Here is a 4694-nt window from a genome sequence, read left to right as displayed (position 1 = left end):
TCTCTTTATAAACTGACTGCACTCCTCACTCTCTCTCTCTCTTTATAAACTGACTGGACTCCTCACTCTCTCTCTCTCTTTATAAACTGACTGGACACCTCACTCTCTCTCTCTCTTTATAAACTGACTGGACACCTCACTCTCTCTCTCTCTCTCTTTAGCTCTCTCTCTTTATAAATTGACTGAACTCCTCACTCTCTCTCTCTGTGTAAACTTATTGGACTCCTCACTCTCACTCTCTGTTTTTAAACTGACTGGACACCTCACTCTCACTCTCTGTATAAACTGATTGGACTCCTCACTCTCACTCTCTGTATAAACTGACTGGACTCCTCACTCTCTCTCTCTTTATAAACTGACTGGACTCCTCATCTCACTCTCTGTTTATAAACTGACTGGACTCCTCACTCTCTCTCTCTCTCACTTTATAAACTGACTGGACTCCTCACTCTCTCTTTATAAACTGACTGGACACCTCACTCTCTCTCTCTCTCTTTTTAAACTGACTGGACTCCTCAGTCTCGATGTATAAACTGACTGGACTCCTCACTCTCTCTCTCTGTGTAAACTTATTGGACTTCTCACTCTCACTCTCTGTTTTTAAACTGACTGGACTCCTCACTCTCTCTCCCTGTATAAACTGAATGGACTCCTCACTCTCACTCTCTGTATAAACTGACTGGATTCCTCACTCTGTTTATACACAGACTGGACTCCTCACTCTGTTTATAAACTGACTGGACTCCTCACTCTGTTTATAAACTGACTGGACTCCTCACTCTGTTTATAAACTGACTGGACTCCTCACTCTGTTTATAAACTGACTGGACTCCTCACTCTGTTTATAAACTGACTGGACTCCTCACTCTGTTTATAAACTGACTGGACTCCTCACTCTGTTTATAAACTGACTGGACTCCTCACTCTGTTTATAAACTGACTGGACTCCTCACTCTGTTTATAAACTGACTGGACTCCTCACTCTGTTTATAAACTGACTGGACTCCTCACTCTGTTTATAAACTGACTGGACTCCTCACTCTGTTTATAAACTGACTGGACTCCTCACTCTGTTTATAAACTGACTGGACTCCTCACTCTGTTTATAAACTGACTGGACTCCTCACTCTGTTTATAAACTGACTGGACTCCTCACTCTGTTTATAAACTGACTGGACTCCTCACTCTGTTTATAAACTGACTGGACTCCTCACTCTGTTTATAAACTGACTGGACTCCTCACTCTGTTTATAAACTGACTGGACTCCTCACTCTGTTTATAAACTGACTGGACTCCTCACTCTGTTTATAAACTGACTGGACTCCTCACTCTGTTTATAAACTGACTGGACTCCTCACTCTGTTTATAAACTGACTGGACTCCTCACTCTGTTTATAAACTGACTGGACTCCTCACTCTGTTTATAAACTGACTGGACTCCTCACTCTGTTTATAAACTGACTGGACTCCTCACTCTGTTTATAAACTGACTGGACTCCTCACTCTGTTTATAAACTGACTGGACTCCTCACTCTGTTTATAAACTGACTGGACTCCTCACTCTGTTTATAAACTGACTGGACTCCTCACTCTGTTTATAAACTGACTGGACTCCTCACTCTGTTTATAAACTGACTGGACTCCTCACTCTGTTTATAAACTGACTGGACTCCTCACTCTGTTTATAAACTGACTGGACTCCTCACTCTGTTTATAAACTGACTGGACTCCTAACGCTCCCTCTCTGTTTATAAACTGACTGGACTCCTCACTCTCGCTCTATCTCTGTTTATAAACTGACTGGACTCCTCACTCTCGCTCTATCTCTGTTTATAAACTGACTGGACTCCTCACTCTCGCTCTCTTTGCATAAACTGACAGGACTCCTCACTCTCTCTCTCTCTCTTTCTCTCTGTATAAACTGACTGGACTCCTCACACTCTCTATCTGTATAAACTGACTTGACTCCTCACTCTCTCTTTCTCTCTTTATAAACTGCATGGACTCCTCACTCTCTCTCTTTCTCTTTATAAACTGACTGGACTCCAGAATCTCTCTCTCTCTCCCTCTTTATAAACTGACTGGACTCCTCACTCTCTCTCTTTCTCTCTTTATAAACTGACAGGACCCCTCACTCTCTCTCTCTCTCTGTCTCTGCATAAACTGACTAGACTCCTCACTCTCTCTCTCTCTCTATAAACTGACTGGAATCCTCACTCTCTCTATAAACTGACGACTCCTGACTCTCTCTCTTTATAAACTGACTGGACTCCTCACTCTTTCTCTATCTGTATCAACTGACTACACTCCTCACTCTTTCTCTCTCTCACTCTTTATAAACTGATTGGACTCCTCACTTTGGTTATAAACTAAGTGGACTCCTCACTCTCTTTATAAACTGACTGGACTCCTCACTCTCTCTCTCTCTCTCTTTATAAACTGACTGGACTCCTCACTCTCTCTCTCTCGCTTTATAACCTGACTGGACGCCTCTCTCTCTATCTCTCTCTTTATAAACTGAGTGGACTCCTCACTCTCTCTCTCTCTCTCTTTATAAACTGACTGGAATCCTCATTCTCTCTCTCTCTCTGTATAAACTGCATGGACTCCTCACTCTCTCTCTCTTTTTCTTTATAAACTGACTGGACTCCTGAACCCTTCTCTCTCTCCCTCTTTATAAACTGACTGGACTCCTCACTCTCTCTCTTTCTCTCTTTATAAACTGACTGGACTCCTCACTCTCTTTATAAACTGACTGGACTCCTCACTCTCTTTATAAACTGACTGGACTCCTCACTCTCTTTATAAACTGACTGGACTCCTCACTCTCTTTATAAACTGACTGGACTCCTCACTCTCTTTATAAACTGACTGGACTCCTCACTCTCTTTATAAACTGACTGGACTCCTCACTCTCTTTATAAACTGACTGGACTCCTCACTCTCTTTATAAACTGACTGGACTCCTCACTCTCTTTATAAACTGACTGGACTCCTCACTCTCTTTATAAACTGACTGGACTCCTCAGTCTCTTTATAAACTGACTGGACTCCTCACTCTCTTTATAAACTGACTGGACTCCTCACTCTCTCTCTCTCTTTATAAACTGACTGGACACCTCACTCTCTCTCTCTCTCTCTTTAGCTCTCTCTCTTTATAAATTGACTGAACTCCTCACTCTCTCTCTCTGTGTAAACTTATTGGACTCCTCACTCTCACTCTCTGTTTTTAAACTGACTGGACACCTCACTCTCACTCTCTGTATAAACTGATTGGACTCCTCACTCTCACTCTCTGTATAAACTGACTGGACTCCTCACTCTCTCTCTCTTTATAAACTGACTGGACTCCTCATCTCACTCTCTGTTTATAAACTGACTGGACTCCTCACTCTCTCTCTCTCTCACTTTATAAACTGACTGGACTCCTCACTCTCTCTTTATAAACTGACTGGACACCTCACTCTCTCTCTCTCTCTTTTTAAACTGACTGGACTCCTCAGTCTCGATGTATAAACTGACTGGACTCCTCACTCTCTCTATCTGTGTAAACTTATTGGACTTCTCACTCTCACTCTCTGTTTTTAAACTGACTGGACTCCTCACTCTCACTCTCTGTATAAACTGACTGGATTCCTCACTCTGTTTATAAACTGACTGGACTCCTCACTCTGTTTATAAACTGACTGGACTCCTCACTCTGTTTATAAACTGACTGGACTCCTCACTCTGTTTATAAACTGACTGGACTCCTCACTCTGTTTATAAACTGACTGGACTCCTCACTCTGTTTATAAACTGACTGGACTCCTCACTCTGTTTATAAACTGACTGGACTCCTCACTCTGTTTATAAACTGACTGGACTCCTCACTCTGTTTATAAACTGACTGGACTCCTCACTCTGTTTATAAACTGACTGGACTCCTCACTCTGTTTATAAACTGACTGGACTCCTCACTCTGTTTATAAACTGACTGGACTCCTCACTCTGTTTATAAACTGACTGGACTCCTCACTCTGTTTATAAACTGACTGGACTCCTCACTCTGTTTATAAACTGACTGGACTCCTCACTCTGTTTATAAACTGACTGGACTCCTCACTCTGTTTATAAACTGACTGGACTCCTCACTCTGTTTATAAACTGACTGGACTCCTCACTCTGTTTATAAACTGACTGGACTCCTCACTCTGTTTATAAACTGACTGGACTCCTCACTCTGTTTATAAACTGACTGGACTCCTCACTCTGTTTATAAACTGACTGGACTCCTCACTCTGTTTATAAACTGACTGGACTCCTCACTCTGTTTATAAACTGACTGGACTCCTCACTCTGTTTATAAACTGACTGGACTCCTCACTCTGTTTATAAACTGACTGGACTCCTCACTCTGTTTATAAACTGACTGGACTCCTCACTCTGTTTATAAACTGACTGGACTCCTAACGCTCCCTCTCTGTTTATAAACTGACTGGACTCCTCACTCTCGCTCTATCTCTGTTTATAAACTGACTGGACTCCTCACTCTCGCTCTCTTTGCATAAACTGACAGGACTCCTCACTCTCTCTCTCTCTCTTTCTCTCTGTATAAACTGACTGGACTCCTCACACTCTCTATCTGTATAAACTGACTTGACTCCTCACTCTCTCTCTTTCTCTTTATAAACTGACTGGACTCCTCACTCTC

This window comes from Carcharodon carcharias (assembly GCF_017639515.1).
Source record: "Carcharodon carcharias isolate sCarCar2 chromosome 27 unlocalized genomic scaffold, sCarCar2.pri SUPER_27_unloc_8, whole genome shotgun sequence".
Lineage (NCBI taxonomy): Eukaryota > Metazoa > Chordata > Chondrichthyes > Lamniformes > Lamnidae > Carcharodon > Carcharodon carcharias.
The sequence above is the reverse complement of the archived record's forward strand: the minus strand, read 5'-3'. Positions refer to the sequence as shown.